Source organism: Arachis ipaensis, chromosome B6, assembly GCF_059453495.1.
Source record: "Arachis ipaensis isolate K30076 ecotype BB chromosome B6, ASM5945349v1, whole genome shotgun sequence".
NCBI lineage: Eukaryota > Viridiplantae > Streptophyta > Magnoliopsida > Fabales > Fabaceae > Arachis > Arachis ipaensis.
In genome coordinates this window covers 65,325,529-65,346,736 of record NC_142441.1, presented here as the reverse complement: position 1 = coordinate 65,346,736, position 21,208 = coordinate 65,325,529, and the positions used below count along the sequence as shown (strand labels likewise).

At 43.4% G+C, this 21,208-nt stretch overlaps 1 non-coding gene and 3 pseudogenes across 1 annotated transcript; all 4 read right to left on the bottom strand.

Moving 5' to 3' along the window:
* Window positions 1-8,325: 8,325 nt before the first annotated feature.
* On the bottom strand, window positions 8,326-8,444 carry LOC148556328 (5S ribosomal RNA; annotated as a pseudogene).
* A 181-nt stretch (window positions 8,445-8,625) lies between these two features.
* Window positions 8,626-8,743, bottom strand: LOC148556327 (5S ribosomal RNA; annotated as a pseudogene).
* Window positions 8,744-8,942: 199 nt separating this feature from the next.
* LOC148556326 (5S ribosomal RNA) lies at window positions 8,943-9,061 on the bottom strand. Its single transcript, XR_015891125.1, has one exon. It is a non-coding gene; the product is annotated as a 5S ribosomal RNA (ribosomal RNA).
* A 179-nt stretch (window positions 9,062-9,240) lies between these two features.
* On the bottom strand, window positions 9,241-9,359 carry LOC148556325 (5S ribosomal RNA; annotated as a pseudogene).
* Window positions 9,360-21,208: the final 11,849 nt, after the last annotated feature.

Below are 21,208 nucleotides of genomic sequence, written 5' to 3'. Positions count from 1 at the left end.
ACTCTTGGGACATGTTGGATGAGGCTGAGCGAGCCTTTGTGACTGTTTTAGAGGAGCGTTGGGGTCAGCCTCCCCATCTTGACACAAAGAAGTTTCTAACCAATCCTTCTCTTCTTCAATCTGAACTGGGTATCTTGTGTTTCCTTTGCTGTTTGTCTTACGATGCTTCTAGTTGTATTTTCAACTTGTTTGATTTGTAGCTTGACTTCTATTTTATTTACAGAGGCAATGAAGAATAATGAGTCTATGAAAGCTTTTAAGAGGGCACAGAAGGCGACTGCTGCCCGGAATGTTGCCGCTCGGGCTGCTGGGGAGGGGTCCTCCCAGCCCCGTGAGAAGCCGGCCGTGCCGAGCTCTCCCGGGGTGAGGAAGGCGATCCCAGTACCTCGGGTTCGTTTGGTGGATTCTCCTTCTTCTTCTGCGATTCCATCCGCCGCTCCTCCGAGTAAAAAGCAAAAGACTTCTGAGCCTTTCGACCTCAACGCTCCTGATTTCAACGCCATTGAGTTTATAGATCAACAAATTGGGCCATATGGTACCATTCCTATGGATGATGTGTCCATTCTTCATCATTTGGAGTTTATGGCTCAGAATCATGTGAGGATGGCCTTTATGTCGGCTGCACTTCATCGCACTGCCCAGAATCTTCCTCTCCACGCTACCGAGGCGTTTATGGAGGAGGCGAAATGAGAGTTTGACCGGATGAAGGGTTTGAAGGAGGAGCTCGAGGTGAAGGTGGTCAAGTTGGAGAAGGACCTCGAAAATGAGAAGGCGAGTTCTAAGGCGCTGGCTGCTTCCTTGAGGTTGGCTGAGGATGCGGCCATGATGCACAAGGACAGCTATGTGACTTCCTATAGGGAGGGGAGGCGCCTGAGGGAAGAACTCGACAATGCCCAGGAGGATTATGCTGAGCTCCAAAGTCATCTTGTCGGCAGCGTAACTGCTGCTTACGAGAACTTGAAAGAGCAAGTCCGAATTATTGCTCCCGAGGCCGATCTTACCCTTTTGAGCTTGGATAATGTTGTCAGAGACGGCAAGATTGTCCCTGATGATGAGGGTGATGATGATGAAGTTGTTCCTCCCCTTGTGTCTTCCACCAAAGTGCCGACTTCTTCCACTCCTCCTGTTGTACCTGACCTGGATTGCCAGATCCTGAATCGGAAGGATGGGACTGTTGATGCGGTGCCGCTTCAAACTCGCCCTCCTTCTCCTGGTCCTGATGTCGCCAAGAAAGCTCATGATGCTGTCGAGAAAACTTCTGATGTTTGTTGATTGTAGTTGGCCCGGCTTGTGGGCGTTTTTTGGAACTTTATTAAGATGTTGACTTTTTAGTTGCTTTCCTAGCAACTTTTTATTTAAAAAACGGACAAGTAGCTTGCTACCCTTTGGGTAGTCAGTGTTAGTGGCCCTTCAAGGCCTTTATAACTTTATATAATTTGGTTTTCTTGCTCTGCGTGTGTTCTTTACTGCCTTGTGACCGACTTCTTTGCGTTGGTCCCCTGATAGACTCTTTTTCATAATCCTCTTTCTCGGACCTTCGTGAGGTCTCTTTCAGAGATTGCTTGGATTTTTGTAGTGGATCGACCTCGTCGGGTCGACTTCTTCTAAGCTGTTTTGTAATCCTCTTTCTTGGACCTTTGTTAGGTCTCTTTCAGGGATTACTTCTTGTCTTTTGTAGGAGGTCGACTTCGTTAGGTCGATCTCTTCTAAGTTATTTCGTAATCCTCTTTTTTGGACCTTGGTTAGGTCTCTTTCAGGGATTACTTTTATAACTTTTTCATCTTGGGCTAGATTTGCTAGGTCGAGTCCTTTTAAGTTAAAGTAATCCTCTTTAATAGGGTTGGCCAGACCTCTTTCCAGGGTTTACTTATAACTTGGGTTGACTTGGTCCGACTTCCGAACGCCGGCTAGTCTTTAAGTTATTTTATTAGCTATCCGTAACACCTCGTCAGGTTCTTTTTTAGATTGCTTTCTATAACTTCTTACATTATTCTGTGTTCATCTTTGCCGATTTGTAGAAAGTGGTTGGCATCTTTAGCTCGTCCTTTGGGTGAATCGCGTTTTTACCTTTATCGGATGACTCATCTTTATCGTGGTCGTGCAGTGAAATTGTTTTTCACTTTCTGCCGACCTGTAGCTTTATAATCGGATGATGAATACTTCAGATTAATGCGTCTTGAAATCTTTGTAGAATGCCTAGATAAATTTTATTCAAAGAAAAATGCAAATATATACATATGGGAATTTTCTCATCCTCTTACGTTGGGTATGTCTCAACCTGGTGCCTCATTAAAAAAAACTTTTTCAGGAAAAAGAGCACATCTACTGATGAGATCCTTTACCTTTTCTAACTGTAGTACCTTCTTAGGTTGCAGGCATGCCATGACCTTGGAAGCTCCCGTCCGTCGAGTTCGGACACTCTGTAGTAGCCCTTCCCGAGTACTTCTATGACTCAGTATGGTCCTTTCCAATTGGCTGCCAGCTTTCCCTCTCTGGGTCGTGTTGTTCCGATGTCGTTTCGGATTAAGATGAGGTCGTTTTCAGCGAAACTTCTTGGTACTACCCGTTAGTTATATCTAGAAGCCATTCGGCGTTTTAGTGCTTCTTCTCTGATCCGAGCTCTTTCCTGAACCTCAGGTAGTAGGTCGAGTTCTTCCCTCTAGAGTTGGGAGTTTGCTCCCTCATTATAATGGACTGCCCTATGCGATCCTTCCTCAATTTCTATTGGAATCATTGCATCCGTTCCGTATGTTAGCCGGAATGGGGATTCCTTTGTGGTGGAATGTGGCATTGTTCGATATGCCCATAGGACTTGTGGGAGTTCCTCTGCCCAGGCTCCCTTTGCATCCTACAATCTCCGTTTTAACCCTGCCAATATGACTTTGTTGGCGGCTTCGGCCTGTCCGTTAGCTTGGGGGTGTTCGACAGAGGTGTACTGGTGCTTTATATTCAAATCGGCTACTAATTTTCTGAAGCCCGTATCTCTGAATTGGGTGCCATTGTCTGTGGTTATTGAGTACGGGACCCCAAATCTTGTGACAATGTTTCTGTATAAGAATTTTTGGCTTCTTTGGGCAGTGGCATTGGCTAATGGTTCTGCTTCGATCCACTTTGTAAAGTAATCTACCCCTACTATGAGGAATTTAACTTGCCCTGATCCCTGGGGAAAAGGGCCGAGAAGGTCGAGTCCCCATTTCGCAAAAGGCCAAGGGGCAGTCACGCTGATGAGTTCTTCTGGCGGGGCGATGTGGAAATTGGCATGTTTCTGACATGATGGACATGTCTTTACGAATTCTGTAGATTCTTTCTGTAAAGTTGGCCAGTAAAACCCTGCCCGGAGTATCTTTTTGGCAAGAGCCCGTGCTCCGAGATGATTGCCGCAGATGCCGCTGTGTACCTCTTCTAACACTTCCCTGGTGTGGGAGGTCGGCACACATTTTAGTAATGGTACCGAGATCCCTCTTTTGTATAGGATGTTGCTTATGATGGTGTAATACTGTGCCTCCCTTTTTAGCTTCTTTGCTTCCTTGTCTTCTGCGGGGAGTGTTCCTGTTTTGAGGTAGTTAATTATGGGGGTCATCCATCCTTGGTCCTGGCCTGTTATGGTTAGGACTTTTTTCGTTTCCGAGATTGATGGGTTCTGTAACATTTCCTGGATGAGGCTTCTATTTTTGCCCCCTGGTTTGGTGCTGGCCAGTTTTGAGAGTGCGTCAGCTCGAACATTTTGCTCACGGGGTATGTGGCAAATCTTGTATTCCCCGATTCGTTCGAGCTGTTGCTTGGTCTTATCCAAATATCTTTTCATGGTGGGATCTTTGGCTTGGTAGCTCCCTGCTATCTGTGATGTGACCACTTGTGAATCACTATAAATGTTAAGTTTTCGAGCTCCCACCTCCTCAGCCAGTTTTAGACCAGCTAGCAATGCTTCGTATTCCGCCTGGTTATTTGAAGTCGGGAATCCGAACTTGAGGGAGAGCTCAATTTGGGTTCCCTGGTTGCTTTCTATTATAATTCCTGCGCCACTTCCCGTTTTATTTGAAGAACCATCCACATACAGATTCCACTCTATGGGGGCTTCTAGGGCATCTGTGAATTCGGCGATAAAATTGGCCAAGTATTGTGATTTGATGGCGGTCCGAGCTTCATATTGGAGGTCGAATTCTGACAGCTCGACTGCCCATTGTAGAATTCTGCCTGCTAAATCTGTTTTCTGCAGTATTCCCTTTAAGGGCTGATTAGTTCGAACTTTAATGGTGTGGGCCTGGAAGTAGGGGCGGAGTCACCGAGATGTTAAAACGAGAGTGTAAGCAAATTTTTCTATTTTCTGATAGTTCAGCTCGGATCCCTGCAGTGCTTTGCTAATGAAGTAGACGGGTTGTTGCCCGTTTTCGCTTTCGCGGACCAGTGCTGACGCTACTGCCTTGTCTCCTACTGCAAGATATAGTATGAGTGGTTCTCCTTCTTGTGGTCGGGATAGGATAGGTGGCTGTCCTAAGAACTTTTTAAAGTCTTGGAACGCTTGTTCGCATTCTGTCGTCCACTCGAACTGTTTTCCCTTTCTTAAAGTAGCATAGAAGGGGAGAGATCTTATTGCGGCTCCTGCTAAGAATCGGGATAGGGCAGCCAACCTCTCGTTGAGTTATTGTACTTCTTTTACGCAGGTTGGGCTTTTCATGTTGAGTATGGCCTGGCATTTATCTGGATTTGCTTCGATTCCTCTTTGTGTGAGCATGAAGCCCAAGAATTTGCCTGCTTCTACCGCAAAGGTGCATTTTGTTGGATTGAGTCGCATATCATGTTTCCGGATGGTGTCGAACACCTGGGCTAGGTCGGTCAACAGTGTCTGTTCGCTTTTTGTTTTAATTAGCATGTCGTCCACATAAACTTCCATGATTTTCCCGATGTGATCCGAGAAGACTTTATTCATCAATCTTTGATAAGTGGCTCCTGCGTTCTTAAGGCCGAAAGGCATTACGATGTAGCAGTAGTTTGCCTTTGGCATTAAAAACGAGGTCTTTTCCTGGTCCGGTGGGTACATGGGGATTTGGTTGTATCCTGAATACGCGTCCATAAACGAGAGATATTTATATCCAGAGGAAGCATCTACCAGGGCGTCAATACTCGGGAGTGGGTATGGGTCTTTTGGGCAAGCTTTGTTAAGATCTGTGTAATCGATGCACATTCGCCACTTCCCATTTGATTTTTTCACCAAAACGACGTTGGCTAGCCATAGTGGGTATTTAACTTCTCTTATAAATCCAGCTTCCAGCAGTGCCTGCACTTGCTCTTCCACAGCTTGGGATCGCTCTGGCCCGAGTTTTCTTCGTTTCTGCTGGACCGGTCGAGATCCTGGATAAACTGCCAACTTGTGACACATTAGTTTAGGGTCTATGCCTGGCATGTCTGCGGCTTTCCATGCAAAAAGGTCGGCATTATCTCGCAAAAATTGTATTAGCCGTTCTTTTGCATCTCCTTTGAGGATTGTGCCGATATTAATTGTTTTTTCCGAGGTGTCCCCGATCTGAATTTTTTCTATCTCGCCCTCTGGTTGGGGGCGAAACTCTTCTCATCGTTGAACTCCGACCAGCTCTATTGTGTGGAACTCTTCTCCTTTGCCCCTGAGGTTGAGGCTCTCGTTGTAACAACGACGCGCCATCCTCTGGTCTGCTTTTATCGTGGCTATCCCTTTTGGAGTTGGGAATTTCATGCATAGGTGTGGGGTCGAGACTATTGCCCCGAGTTGGTTGAGCGTGGTCCGGCCTATGAGAGCATTGTAGGCTGAGCTTACGTCGGCTACAATGTAGTCTATTTTGAGGGTCCTGGATTGGTCTCCCTTTCCAAAGGTTGTATGCAGTGGTATGTATCCTAATGGTCAAACCGGAGTGTCTCCTAGCCCGAACAAACTGTTTGGATATGCTTTAAGTTCTTTTTCTTCTAAGCCGAGTTTATCAAAGGCTGTTTTGAATAAGATGTCGGCAGAACTCCCTTGATCTATTAGCGTCTGATGTAGGTTGGCATTTGCCAATATGATAGTGATAACCATTGGATCGTCGTGTCCTGTAATGATGCCGGTTGCGTCCTCTTTAGTGAATGTTATTGCCGGGATGTTGAGTGCTCCCTCCTCTCCTTCGACATGGTATACCTCTTTGAGGTATCTTTTACGAGAGGATTTGGAGATCCCTCCTACTGTAAAGCCGCCATGTATCATGTGGACATGTCTTTCTGGCGTCCGAGGTGATCGTTCCGCTCGTTCCGTGTCTTCATCCCTTCGTCTCTTTCTTTGCTCGTCATCTCGTGTGGCCAGAAATCGGTCTAGTTTTCCATCCCTTACCAATTTTTCTATGATATTTTTTAATTCGAAGCATTCGTTGGTGGAGTGTCCCCGGACCCGATGATATTCACAATACTCCTTTCAGTTTCCTCCTCCCTTTTTGCCTTTGAGCGGCTGTGCTGGGGGAATTTTTTCCGTATGGCAGACCTCTTTATATATTTCGACCAGGGATGCTCTAAGAGGAGTATAGTTATGGTACTTCTTAATTTTCTCCCCTTTTCTATCGTTTTTTCTTTTGGATTCTTTGTCTCTGTTACGGTGGGAAGCTCCCGACTTCGAGGATTCTCCTAACTGAGCGTTTTCTTCCATATTGATGTATTTTTCTGCTCGCTCCTGTACTTCGTTGAGGGTGGCCGGGTACTTTTTTGATATAGATTGGCTGAAAGGTCCCTCTTGTAGGCCGTTGATGAGTCCCATGATTGCGGCCTCCGTGGGTAAACTTTGTATGTCCATGCATGTTTTGTTGAATCTTTCCATGTAGTTTCGAAGGCTCTCCCGATCTCCTTGTTTGATTCCTAATAAACTGGGGGCGTGTTTAGCTTTATCCTTTTGAATGGAAAATCTGGCTAGGAATTTTTTGGCTAAGTCGTCGAAGCTTGAGATGGATTTTGGGGGTAAGTTGTCGAACCACCGAATAGCTGTCTTTGTGAGAGTGGTTGGGAAGGCTTTACAGCGAACAGCATCTGGGGCGTCAGTGAGGCACATTCTGCTTCTGAAGTTACTAAGATGGTGGTTGGGATCCGTGGTGCCGTCGTACAGGGTCATATCCGGGAGTTTGAAGTCTTTTGGAATTTTGGTTTTCATGATTTCCCTAGTGAAGGGGTCTTGCTCTTTGTGTGAATTTTCTTTGAGATTAGCGTGAGGGGCTTCTGATTTGAGATCGGCTTCCAATTGCTGCAGTTTTTCTTCTAACTCCCGACGTCGCCGCATCTCTCTTTGTAGATCTCTTCCGATTTCTCGTTGTTGCTGGGTTTCTTTTTCCAGTTGTTTTAGGCGATTTAAGAGTGCTTCTATGGCTCCTGAATTTGGCAAATCTTTGTCTTTGCTGGTCTCCGGAGTGTCATGTAGCGTGACATCTGCGTTCTTGTGCGGTGTTCGATCTTCCAGACCTGAATCGTGGTCATTGTCATGGTTGTCCGCCATGGTGATGGGATGACTTCCAGGTTCCCCGGCAACGGCGCCAATGTTCCGAGGGTTACCTGAAATTGTAGGTCGATCTCGGACGAGATCTTCTGTACAGGTCGGAGATGACGTGTCTGGCTGGCTGGTGGCGGCCGGAGCTGTTGTGTCTGACTTGTTGGACTAGTTGCACTTCTGATCCTTTGCCACCGGAGTGTGGGGGGTACCTGCAAGAGACTCCGATGCTTAAGTTAGCATGGGTATTAAAAAGGTTTTATGTAGAATCAGAGTATGAGTTATACCTGGGTGCTCCAGTGTATTTATAGTGTAGAGATGTGACCTTCGTTGGGTAAGATAAGTTAGTTATCTTATCTTATCTTTATCTTTAGAGTTGAGGTCAGCATATCTTTATTGGAACTGCCCTTATCTCTATAGCCTTAGGCCGCCTTAGGATTTGGGTCGTGTTCCTCTATTTGGGCCTTTTACTGGGCTCTCTTGTTGATTTGGCCGAGCTCTTTGAGACGAGGTCGAATAGTCTGTCCTGAAGAGGTTGGTCGCTTTACCTCGAATCATCCCAGGTCGGACAGCTCGACCTAGGGTATGAACAACACCCATCCTAGTACTACTCTCGCCCAAGCACGCTTAACTGCGGAGTTCTGATAGGATCCGGTGCATGGTGCTGGTATGATTGCACCTATTAAAGTATTCGCACACAATTATCATAAGCATGTCCCGCGACGAAGGGTAAGTCGAGCTGCGAAGCCCTGCGGGGCCCGTACGAGCTTGTCGAAAATTAGGTCATTGAGGCTCGCTTTAGCTAAACTATTCAAGATAGCGTCGTTTAAAGAACGAGTGTAAGCATGATGTAAAAAAAAACGATGCATCACAAGGACTTCCCAGGAGGTCACCCAACCTAGTACTACTCTCGCTCAAGCACGCTTAACTGCGGAGTTCCAATGGGATCCGGTGCATGAGTGCTGGTATGATCATACCTATTAAAGTATGCGCACACTATTATCATAAGCATGTCTCGCGACGTAGGGTAACTCGAGCTGCGAAGCCCTGCGGGGCCCGTGCGAGCTTTGCGAAAATCAGGTCATTGAGGCTCGCTTTAGCTAAACTATTCAAGATAGCGTTGTTTAAAGAACGAGGGTAAGAACGACGTAAAAAAAAAAGAGGTGGAACCCGAGGACTTCCCAGGAGGTCACCCATCCTAGTACAACTTCGCCTAAGCCCGCTTAACTGCCGAGTTCTGTTGGGATCCGGTGCAACAGTGCTAGTATGATCGCACCTATTAAAGTATGCGCACACAATTATCATAAGCATGTCTCGCGACGTAGGGTAAGTCGAGCTGCGATGCCCTACGGGGCCCGTACGAGCTTGCCGAAAATCAGGTCATTAAGGCTCGCTTTAGCTAAACAATTCAAGTTAGCATCGTTTAAAGAATGAGGGTAAGCACGACGTAAAAAAAAAAGAAAAAAAAAAGAAAAAAGAGGTGCAACACGAGGACTTCCCAAGAGGTCACCCATCCTAGTACTACTCTCGCCCAAGCACGCTTAATTGCGGAGTTCTGATGGGATCTGGTGCATTAGTGCTGGTATGATCGCACCTATTAAAATATGCGCACACAATTATCATAATCATGTCTTGCGACGTAGGGTAAGTTGAGCTGCGAAACCCTACGGGGCCCGTGCGAGCTTGTCGAAAATCAGGTCATTGAGGCTTGCTTTAGCTAAACAATTAAAGATAGCGTCGTTTAAAGAACGAGGGTAAGCATGACGTAAAAAAAAATGTTGCATCACGAGGACTTCCCAGGAGGTCACCCATCCTAGTACTACTCTCGTTCAAGCACGCTTAACTGTGGAGTTCTAACGGGATCCGGTGCATGAGTGCTGGTATGATCACACGTATTAAAGTATGCGCACGCAATTATCATAAGCATGTCTCGCGACATAGGGTAAGTCGAGCTGCGAAACCCTGTGGGGCCCGTGTGAGCTTGTCGAAAATCAGGTCATTGAGGCTCGCTTTAGCTAAACTATTCAAGATAGCGTCGTTTAAAGAACGAGGGTAAGAACGACGTAAAAAAAAAGAGGTTCAACCAGAGGACTTCCTAGGAGGTCACCCATCCTAGTACAACTATCGCCCAAGCACGCTTAAGTGCAGAGTTCTGTTGGGATCCGGTGCAACAGTGCTGGTATGATCGCACCTATTAAAGTATGCGCACACAATTATCATAAGCATGTCTCGCGACGTAGGGTAAGTCGAGCTTCGAAGCCCTGCGGGGCCCGTGCAAGCTGGGAATCTATGGGGTGCAAGCTGCTAGAATCTCATTAGAGATGGCAGACAGCTCAAGAAAACAGGCTTATGGACAAGTAGAGGACCTGTTAGTAAAGGTTGAAGGCCTTTACATCCCTGCTGATTTCATAGTCCTGGAAACTGGAAAGGAAGAGGATGAATCCATCATCCTAGGAAGACCTTTCCTGGCCACAGCAAGAGCTGTGATTGATGTTGACAGAGGTGAAATATTCCTTCAATGGAATGAGAACTCCCTTGTGTTTAAAACTCAAGGATCTCCCTCTGCAACCATGAAGAGGAAGCATGAAAAGCTTCTCTCAAAGCAGAGTCAACCAGAGCCCCCACAGTCAAACTCTAAGTTTGGTGTTGGGAGGCCACAACCAAACTCTAAGTTTGGTGTTGAATTCCCATATCCAAACTCTAAGTTTGGTGTTGGAGAGTCTCAACAAAGCTCTGCACATCTGTGAGGCTCCATGAGAGCCTACTGTCAAGCTATTGACATTAAAGAAGCACTTGTTGGGAGGCAACCCAATGTTTATCTAATCCTTATTTTTATTGTTTTTCATGTTTTCTTAGGTTCATGATCATGTGGAGTCACAAAATAAATATAAAAATTGAAAACGGAATCAAAAACAGCAGAAGAAAAATCACACCCTGGAGGAGCATCTGTCTGGCGTTCAAACGCCAGAACAGAGCATAGTTCTGGGCGTTGGCGTTGAACGCCCAGAATGGGAGCATCCTGGCGCTGAACGCCCAGAACAAGCATGGTTCTGGCGTTCAACGCCAGAAATGGCAGCAAAGGGGCGTTGAACGCCCAAAATGGGCACCAACCTGGCGCTGAACGCCCAGAGTTGTGTGCAAGGGCATTTTACATGCCTAAATTGGTGCAGGGATGTAAATGCCTTGACACCTCAGGATCTGTGGACCCCACAGGATCATCTCAGGATCTGTGGATCCCATAGGATCCCCACCTACCTCATCATCTCTCTTTCCATTCATGATAATCCCTTCTTTTTTTCCATTTACCATTCACATCCATACACCCACTACCTTCAAAAATTCAACATCTCTCTCCCACCCAATCCCACCCATATGGCCGAATACACACTCCCATCCATCTCCTCCATATCTTCTTCTTATTCTTCTATTCTTTCTTTTTTTGCTCGAGGGCGAGCAACATTCTAAGTTTGGTGTGGTAAAAGCATAGCTTTTTTGTTTTTTTTCCATAACCATTGATGGCACCTAAGGCCAGAGAAACCTCTAGAAAGAGGAAAGGGAAGACAAAAGCTTCCATCAAGGGTCTATAGCTCAGTGGTAGAACATTTGACTGCAAATCAAGAGATCCCTGAGATACCTCAAGGGATACATTTTCTTCCACACAATTATTGGAAGCAACTAAGGGTGGAACATCAAGAGCACTCCATCATCCTTCATGAAATCAGAGAAGATCTAAAAGCACTGAAGGAGGAGCAACAAAGGCAAGGAAGAGACATAGAAGAGCTCAAGGACATCATTGATTCCTCAAGAAGGAAATGCCACCATCACTAAGGTGGATTCATTCCTTGTTCTTAATTCTTCTGCTTTTCGTTTTCTATGTTATGTGCTTATCTATGTTTGTGTCTTTATTACATGATCATTAGTAGTTAGTAACTTTGTCTTAAAGTTATAAATGTCCTATGAATCCATCACCTCTCTTAAATGAAAAATGTTTTAATTCAAAAGAATAAGAAGTACATGAGTTTCGAATTTATCCTTGAACTTAGTTTAATTATATTGATGTGGTGACAATGCTTCTTGTTTTCTGAATGTATGCTTGAACAGTGCATATGTCTTTCGAAGTGGTTGTTTAAGAATGTTAAATATGTTGGCTCTTGAAAGAATGATGACTAGGAGACATGTTATTTGATAATCTGAAAAATCATAAAAATGATTCTTGAAGCAAGAAAAAGCAGCAAAGAACAAAGCTTGCAGAAAAAAAAATAAAAAATAGGCGAAAAAAAAATATAGAAAGAAAAAGAAAAAGCAAGCAGAAAAAGCCAAAGCTCTTAAAACCAAGAGGCAAGAGCAAAAAGCCAATAACCCTTAAAACCAAAAGGCAAGGGAAATAAAAAGGATCCCAAGGCTTTGAGCATCAGTGGATAGGAGGGCCTAAAGGAATAAAATCCTGGTCTAAGCGGCTAAACCAAGCTGTCCCTAACCATGTGCTTGTGGCGTGTAGGTGTCAAGTGAAAACTTGAGACTGAGCGGTTAAAGTCAAGGTCCAAAGCAAAAAAAAAAAAAAAAAAAAAAAGAGTGTGCTTAAGAACCCTGGACACCTCTAATTGGGGACTTTAGCAAAGCTGAGTCACAATCTGAAAAGGTTCACCCAATTATGTGTCTGTGGCATTTATGTATCCGGTAGTAATACTGGAAAACAAAGTGCTTAGGGCCATGGCCAAGACTCATGAAATAGCTGTGTTCAAGAATCATCATACTAAACTAGGAAAATCAATAACACTATCTGAACTCTGAGTTCCTATAGATGCCAATCATTCTGAACCTCAATGGATAAAGTGAGATGCCAAAACTATTCAAGAGGCAAAAAGCTATAAGTCCCGCTCATATGATTGAAGCTCTGTTTCATTGATAGTTTGGAATTTATAGTATATTCTCTTCTTTTTATCCTATTTGATTTTCAGTTGCTTGGGGACAAGCAACAATTTAAGTTTGGTGTTGTGATGAGCGGATAATTTATACGCTTTTTGACATTGTTTTTAGTATGTTTTTAGTAGGATCTAGTTACTTTTAGGGATGTTTTTAATAGATTTTGTGTTAAATTCACATTTCTGGACTTTACTATGAGTTTGTGTGTTTTTCTGTGATTTCAGGTATTTTCTGGCTGAAATTGAGGGACTTGAGCAGAAATCAGATTCAGAGGTTGAAGAAGGACTGCTGATGCTGTTGGATTCTGACCGCCCTGGACTCAAAGTGGATTTTCTGGAGCTACAGAATTCGAAATGGCGCGCTTCCAATTGCGTTGGAAAGTAGACATCCAGGGCTTTCCAGAAATTTATAATAGTCCATACTTTGGCCAAGAATAGATGACGTAAACTGGCGTTCAACGCCAGCTCTCTGACCAAATCTGGCGTCCAGCGCCAAAAAAGGATCCAAAACCAGAGTTGAACGCCCAAACTGGCACAAATACTGGCGTTCAACTCCACAAATGGCCTCTGCACGTGCAACACTTAGGCTCAGCCCAAACACACACCAAGTGGGCCCCGGAAGTGGATTTATTCATCAATTACTTACTCATGTAAACCCTAGTGACTAGTTTATTATAAATAGGACCTCTTACTATTGTATTAGACGTCTTTTTGACCATCTTTGGATTACCTTATGATCCTTTGATCACGTTTTAGGGGGCTGGCCATCTCGGCCATGCCTGGACCTTCACTTATGTATTTTCATACGGTAGAGTTTCTACACTCCATAGATTAAGGTGTGGAGCTCTGCTGTTCCTCAAAGATTAATGCAAAGTACTTCTGTTTTCTATTCAATTCTTCTTATTTCGCTTCTAAGATATCCATTCGCACCCAAGAACGTGATGAAGGTGATGATTATGTGTGACGCTCATCATCCTTCTCCCTTATGAACGCGTGCCTGACAAACACTTCTGTTCTACATGAATTAAGCTAGAATGAGTATCTCTTAGATCTCCTAACCAGAATCTTCGTGGCGTAAGCTAGAATGATGGCGGCATTCAAGAGAATCCGGAAGGTCTAAACCTTGTCTGTGGTATTCTGAGTAGGATTCAATGATTGAATGACTGTGACGAGCTTCAAACTCGCGAGTGCTGGGCGTTAGTGACAGACGCAAAAGGAGGGTGAATCCTATTCCAGCATGATCGGGAACCGACAGATGAATAGCCGTGCCGTGACAGGGTGCGTGAGCATATTATTCACTGAGAGGAGGGGATGTAGCCACTGACAATGGTGATGCCCTTGCATAAAGCCAGCCATGGAAAGGAGTAAGACTGATTGGATGAAGATAGCAGGAAAGCATAGGTTCAGAGGAACGAAAAGTATCTCCATTCGCTTATCTGAAATTCCTACCAATGATTTACATAAGTACCTCTATCCCTATCTTATTATATAATATTCGAAAACACCATTATCACTTTATATCTACCTGACTGAGATTTACAAGGTGACCATAGCTTGCTTCATACCAACAATCTCCGTGGGATTCGACCCTTACTCACGTAAGGTATTACTTGGACGACCCAGTGCACTTGCTGGTTAGTTGTATCGAAGTTGTGACAGACTGTAAAACTAGATCAGAGTATCTGGCCTAAGAAGCCATTACCAGAGATCATAATTTCGTGCACCAGGCTCCAAAAGTTTGCGCCAACGTTAGCCCCCTAACTTTGAGGCTAACGTTGGCACATGAATTTCTCCCCTGGGCTCCAAAAGTTTGCGCCAACGTTAGCCCCCTAACTTGGAGGCTAACGTTGGCACATGAATTCCTCCCTGGCCATCCAACGTTTGCGCCAACGTTAGCCCCCTAGCTTGGAGGCTAACGTTGGCACATGAATTTTCAATGGAGAAGGAGCAAAAGTTTGCGCCAACGTTAGCCCCCTAACTTGGTGGCTAACGTTGGCGCCACAAACACATTAGGCAAGGCCAACGTTAGGGTCAAAGTTAGACCCCTAACGTTGGCACCAACGTTCATACCAGCAAATTGTGCTGGCTGCTATGAAAAGTTCTCAAACTTTTGGTCCAACTTTTGCTAACCTCAAAACCGGTTCAATTGGTTCACTTTGGTTCTTCTCCAAACTTCAAGAGCAATCAACCAAGGCCTCTTTCAATCCAATTCCACCAAGAGCAAAGGCCCAACTCAAGGCTTGAAGATCATTTGAAGAAAGTGTATAAATAGGATAGAATTCAAGTTCTTCGGGGAGCTTTCCTTTTGGAATTTTCATAATAGTTTTCGGAGAGCTTTTAAACTTTAATTTCTTTGTTTTCATTGCTTTCAATTTCATTTACACTTGTCTTGGATCTTGGATTGGAGAATTGAAGAAATTTTGTTTCAATCTCAATCTTGGATCTCTGTTTCTTTACTGCTAATTGAATTTCATTTCCGGTTAATTGCTCTTTATCTATTTTCCTTGCAATTTACAATTTCCTTGCAATTGTTCTTGTTGGATCTAGGAAGGCATTGAGATCTAGACTTGGTTTTCTAGTCTCTGGGTCCTGAGATCTGAATTTCCCATTTCACTTCTCTGTTTACTGCTTTCTATGTTCATTTACTTTTCTGCTTCATATCTGGTTCAATCCCAATTCCCTTTCCCTCTTCTGTTTGATGCAATTTAATTTTTCCTTGTTTAATTTCTGCAAATCCACATCCCAATCCCCTTTACATTTCAAGCAATTTACATTCCTTGTGCTTTAAGATTCCGCAATTTACATTTCTTGCACTCTAAGCTTCCGCCATTTAATTTCTTGTTCTTTACGTTTCAGCAATTTATTTCTTGTTCTCTTTACTTCAATGCAATTTAATTCTGCAAGTCACAAAACCATCTACCAAATCTTGATTCGCTTGACTAAATCAACCACTAAACTAAAATTGCTCAATCCTTCAATCCCTGTGGGATCGACCTCACTCCCGTGAGTTTTTATTACTTGATACGACCCGGTGCACTTGCCGGTTATATTTGTGTATTTTGGGAGAAATTTATTTTCCTACAAAATATCTCATCAAGTTTTTGGCGCCGTTGCCGGGGATTGATTAGATTGACAATGATTAAGTGAGGTGGTGATCTAGATCAAGCACTTTTTCTTTAATTTTGATTAACCCACTAACTGTTTGATTTTTTGCTTAAACTAACTAACACTTCAATCTGGTAGTAAATTGAAGTGTCACTGGTTTTGTGCATTTCTCATGCTCTGCTTGTATGTTAGGTACAAGAAGAACCATACCCAATTTTCATGAACAAGACGAAAGAACTCTCAGGAGGTTAAGAAGAGCTGAAAGAGGGAAAAATATTGTTGGGGAAGAGGAATCAGACGAAGAATTCCAAGAGATGGAGGAACATCTAACCAATCCACCAGGTGGAGAAGACAACAACAATGGCAACCCACCCCAAAGGAGAGTTTTGGCTTCCTATACCTTTGCAAATCCTAGACATTGTGGGAGCAGCATCTTGGCTCCAAATGTCAATGCTAATAATTTTGAACTCAAGCCACAACTCATCACTTTGGTTCAGAACAACTGCTCTTTTGGTGGAGGACCACTTGAGGACCCACACCAACATTTATCCACTTTCTTGAGGATATGCAACACTGTCAAAACTAATGGAGTGCCCCCTGACAGTTACAAACTGATGCTATTCCCATTTTCTCTCAGGGACAAGGCCACTAAATGGTTGGAATCGTTTCCAAGGGACAGCATTAACAACTGGGATGATTTGGTAACTAAGTTTCTTGCCAAATTTTATCCACCTCAGAGGATTATAAGGTTAAAGGCTGAGGTACAAACATTTACACAAATGGAGGCCGAACCCATTTATGAGGCATGGGAGAGGTACAAGGCTCTGATCAGGAAATGTCCCCCTGCCATGTTTAATGAGTTTGAGAAACTTCAAAACTTTTATGAAGGCTTGACACTGAAATCCCAGGAAGCTTTGGATCATTCAGCTGGAGGTTCCTTGCAACTCATGAAAACTGCAGAAGAAGCTCAAGAACTCATTGATATGGTGTCTAACAACCAGTATTTCTTTGCTCATCAAAGAGGCCGCCAACCATCACAAAGGAGAGGAGTAATGGAGCTAGAAGGAGTGGATTCAATCCTAGCTCAAAACAAGATGATGCAGCAGCAAATTCAGCAACAATTTGAGCAAATGGCCAAGAGAATTGATAGTCTCTAAGTTGCAGCAGTCAACACTAGCCAACCATCAACCACATGGGGACAGAATGAAGAAACTCAAGAAGAACAACAACAAGAGCAAGTACAGTATATGCACAACCAAGGACCAAAGGAAGTGTATGGTGATACATACAATCCATCCTGGAAGAACCACCTAAACCTCAGATGGGGAGATAACCATACCCAAAACCAACAACCATGGCAGAGGAACTCAAACCAACACAACCCAAGAAGCAACCAAAATCACAACCAGCAGCAGACTAACCAAAACCCCTACAGAAAACCTCAAAACAACTACCCCAACTTCAACCAATACCAATCTAATAACCAACCCACCAACCAAAATGCCTACCATCTACCACCCACATCTCATAACCCACCTCAAGTATCACCTGAAGCCCAAAGAATCACTCACTTGGAGGCCATGATAGACAAAATGTTGAAACACCAAGAAATGGTAACCAAGAATCAGGAAGCCTCCCTGAAAAGCCTAGAGAGACAGATGGGGCAACTCTCCAAGCAAGTATCTATTGAGAGACCTTCAAACTCACTGCCCAGTGACACAATTCCAAATCCCAAGGAGGAATGCAAGGCAATACAATTAAGGAGTGGGAGAGTATTGAGAAGCAACAATGACACTACAAAGAAGCAAGCAGAGAACATCAAAGAACCAACGGAGGATGAGAAGCAAACAAAGGCAGATGAGGCTGAGGAGCAAGTTGTGATGCCAAACAAAAGCACTGAGAAACTTAAAGAGAAGAACAACCAGCCACATAGCTCAAAGGAAGTAGCTCAGGGACAGCAGCAAATAGGAAAAAGCATCACACCTCCACTGCCATATCCCCAGAGGTTCAACAAAGAGGTTAAAGACCAGCATTTTCACAAATTCCTTGAGATCTTTAAGAAGCTAGAAATTAATATCCCCTTTGCTGAAGCAATTGAGCAAATGCCTCTATACTCCAAGTTTCTGAAGGATCTCATCAACAAGAAAAGAAGCTGGGATGAGAAAGAAACCATAATGATTACTGAGGAATGCAGGGCCTTGATTCAAAAGGGGCTTCCTCCCAAGCTTGAGGACCCAGGGAGCTTCCTGTTGCCTTGCACCATTGGGGAATTGACCATCACTAAAGCAATGTGGGATCTCGGAGCAAGTATTAACTTAATACCATCTTCCTTGGTGAAAAAGCTGCATATAGAGGAGGTCAAACCAGTACAAATGTCTCTGGAGCTGGTAGACAAGTCAATAGTATACCCCAGGGGTGTAATTGAAAATCTTTTGGTCAAGGTGGACAGTTTTATATACCCTGTTGACTTTGTGGTTCTAGAATCAAACGATGATGATGGTGACTCTGTTATACTGGGAAGGCCATTCTTGGCCACTGCTAGAGCTATCATAGACGTAGAGGAAGGGGAATTAACTCTAAGGATGCATGACCAGAGTGTCACTCTGAAGGTGTTGCCAGAGGCACAATTTAGCAAGGAAAAGAAAGACTATATGAAAAATGACCAGGGAAGTCACAGCAACATCCCAATGCTAAGGATTGTGCAGACTGATGAAAAAGCCCAAGAGGATGTTAGAGTATCAGCCACTGAAAAGAGAGGTCCCCAAGAAAGACCTACGGCCAGAAAAGAAAGATCAACAAAAGGAAAGATGAAACGCAGAAACAAAGCAAAAAGGGGCTGGAAGAATAGAAAGATTCCAACAGAGGGGCTTTCCAAAGGTGACAAAGTGCAACTGATATATCAACAGCTGGGGGCAAATCAACAAACCGAGGATTACTATACTGTCAGTAACATACTATCATTAGAGCATGCTAAAATTGAACACCAGAAAACAAAGAAGAGGATCACGGTCAGAGGAGACAAATTAAGGCCCTACAAGCACCAACCACCATAAAAGAAAGCTTCAATGTCAAGCTAATGACAATAAAAGAGCGCTCCATGGGAGGCAACCCATGCTTTAAGATTCATGTCATTTTAAATTCAATAAGTTATGATCAATTGAGCATGAATTCTTTTCTCTTTTCATGAACATGTCCATTGACTGCATGCACTATTTTGAAACATATGCTAAGTTTGGTGTCCACATAGCTTCATGAAAATTTGAAACTCATGCATCAATAATCATACATTTGTTATTCTTCAAAATCTTATAAATGAAAAAATTCTTATTCAGTAATGAAGGCATTAATTGTGATGTACCCTTTGACAAGAAACAAGTTTGGTGTTCATCAAACCTTGATGCACCGATTCAAGGATACAATTAATCCTTCATGAAAAAAAAAAAGAAAAAGAAAGTGTAATGGAAACAATTCTTATGGACATTTAACGTTTGAACTTCACTAATTGGAGGAAAAGACTCGTTTTCTTTATACATGACCAAACATTAAGTTTGGTGTCCTCCAAAGAGAGTATCACGGTTCAAATGAGATAAGAATTGATGGTTCACATAGTATTTCTAAAAAGAACACTCTTGCTACGGTTGGATAAGACTAATATATGTTGTCTTGTTGTGATGACTAGGAGGTCAAAGAATCTTCAATGAAAAAGACAAGACAAAGGAAAGCATAGCATAAGGACAAAATCCCATCACATGCTTCAAGAAAGAAATCTGCCACTCCTTGAGAATGATCACGGCAAAGGCAAGGGAAAGAGCAAATTTTGTCTTCATTCATCCATACATGCACACCTTTGATCCCCATAGTGTCTAATTGCATCCTAGCCCTTCATTGCTCATTTAAAAGCATACCACCTTCAAGCCATGCACATGACCGAATCACTCCTCAACATAACAAGCTTTGTGCAACCTTTCTCTTACTTTAAACTCCAACCACTTAAACTTCTCTTCATAATTTCTTGTCATAGCAAGTCCGGTCCTAATTTCTTTTTCCTCCAAACACACATCAAACTCTCCAACACTCTTCACATTCCCTCTCAACCAACCAAGTGATCATGGCATCCTCCTCAAGAACCAAACGACGAAAAGGAAAAGATCCAATAGTAGAGGAAGAAACACATGAATATGACCAACGGAGGTTCAAGTCTTGGTTTCATCAAATGCAAATTCAATGGATACACGAGAAAAGAATCTATCCTGAAATTCCATTCATGTTGCCGGATGATGGATGTCAAGAAATGAAGAACAAAATCCGGAAGAGGAGATGGGAGGAACTTACATCACCAGCCACCCGAATTAATACCAATATCATAAGAGAATTCTATGCAAATGTCCCAAGGCTTGACATGCGTGAGCCCCCAACGTACAAGAGCTATGTGCGGGGGGTGGAAGTAGACTTTAGCCCGGATGCAATCAAAAAAGTCTTGAAACTAAAGTCAGTCCGCTTTGATGAACCGGGATACCAACAAAGATTGAATGAGGATCAGGATTATGAAGAGATTGCGAGAGACATTTGTTTTGAGAACTCAGAGTGGGAAGGAGATAACAAGAACAGATATAAGTTCCTGAAGAGATGTAACCTCACTCCGGAAGCAAAAGGATGGTATGAGTTGATGAAAAGATCAATTCTGGGCACAGTAAACACCTCGGAAGTTAACAGGGAGAGAGCCGTGATGCTGCATTGTATCATGGTGGGTGGAGAGATAAGAGTTCATGAAATCCTTGCAAGAGACATTCAAAAGCTAGCTGAAAAGAATTCGGCCGGATCTTGGTTGTATTATCCAAGTACCATTTGGAGGTTGTGTGCAAAGGCTAAAGTTCCATTGGAAGAGGAGAATCCAATGTGGTTAAGCCAAGGCATGCCCATAACCATTGAACGAATGATGATGCCCCTTGAAGCACATCAAGGCCGAAGACCACATGGAGGAAGGGAAAGAGAAGAGCCAATGGAAGAAGATGAGCCACACATAGAAGAAGAGCCACAAGAGAAGGAGGAACAGCCACACTTTTTCCCACATGGTAATATGGATATGACTCAAATGCAAGAAGCAATAGGAAGATTGTCTCAACAGTACACGAGAATCCAAGAAAGGCAAGAGGAATACCATTCTCTGTACATGAAGAACCAACAAGCACAAGAAGAAAGAGAGCTAAGAATAATGAGCAAACAAAGTGAATTCGAGTCAAGATTCCTTGTGATGCAAGAAGAACATGCCTTTCAATCTCATGAATCTTTTGGGAAGTTGGAACAAATGCAAGCTGAAAGTTTGAAGGCTTTCAAGGAGTTCACAACACTCCAAGATGCAAGGTATGAAGTACAAGCCGATTACAACGTCAATAGCCAAATCAAACTAAACTATATTGGAGAACATTTGCACAACATGGATCCGGCGTTCCCAACTTTTGATGAATTCTTCAAAATGAGAAGTGAGGTAGAAGTAAGCAGGGCTATGAGACTTGAAGATAGAGTGGAGGAGGCTATGAATAAGGCTGGCTTTTGGCAAGATCAACAGGCACCAAACAAGGATGGTGGGAACACTAGCAGCCAAGTGTATGAAAGGAGAAAGAAAAGGCATGACAAATGAAAGGTGGACTTGCTCCTTATTCATCACTACAAAATCTATCTGTTCTAAGTTGTCTTTGCATTTTTAAGTAGTCATTTA